We start from the raw sequence: 933 nt of genomic DNA on the forward strand, positions 1-933 counted from the left end.
AACTGCCCAAGACAATGCTTCCCCTCAAGCCCTCTGTATCTCGCCATACTGGGGTATTTTTCTGTCGTTTAAATACAAGCTTGTTTTACATCTCCAGACATTAGATACCCACCAGAACGTGAGCCCAGTTGGTGCACAGACCTTATGTCTTTAATCCACTGCTACATCCCCAGTGCCTGGCACAGAGTGGCAACTCAAAAAATATTTGTTGCCCAAAGAAATAAAGCGTGCCACACTTGACATGGTCATCTCAAGTGTGATAGTATGCAAATGTGGATGCCAGGGTGCTCTGGGGGCACACAGCACAGAGGGAGACCTATGCGTGAAGGGGTTCTAGAGAAAATGGCTTTGGATGTAAAGCCAGGAGAAGACAGACACACCCTTAATCCTCACCACAACCCCGTCGAATGGGGAAACAGGCACTCAGAGGCTAAGCTCACTGGATGCCCGGGATCCCCCTCTGATGGTATGCAGAGCTGGCACATGAAACCAGCCCCCAGCACTACCCAGACGGGAGAAGTCAGAAGAGCAGCATCACCAGCACCCAGAAGAGAGACAGAACTTGATGCTGGAAAACGGAGTGTCTGGGAGGCGTTATGCAGAGAAAACGAAGAAGATAGCAAGGGATGAAGCAAAGCAGCTAAAAAGGGGCCATGTTGGGGAGACCTCGTGCAAAGACCATAGTGCATTGGCCACCCTGGGGGACTCGTCCTTGATCAGCCGCACTCACACTCTGGTTAGAAACCCAGCGCGCCTGCGACCTGTAACACTCTCAGATTCACTTCCTTAGATGCAGGTCCAATTTATCGGTTGATAATATTTGGAGAGGTGTTTGTGGTAGCTGTCCTTCCTCCAGCCACCATGTACAGGGAGAACAAAAGCACGGAGCCCAGGTGTTTAGGGTCCTGATCTGTCTTTTTTTTTTTTTTTTTT

This window comes from Fukomys damarensis, unplaced genomic scaffold (assembly GCF_012274545.1).
Source record: "Fukomys damarensis isolate Sample0158 unplaced genomic scaffold, DMR_v1.0_HiC HiC_scaffold_28, whole genome shotgun sequence".
NCBI lineage: Eukaryota > Metazoa > Chordata > Mammalia > Rodentia > Bathyergidae > Fukomys > Fukomys damarensis.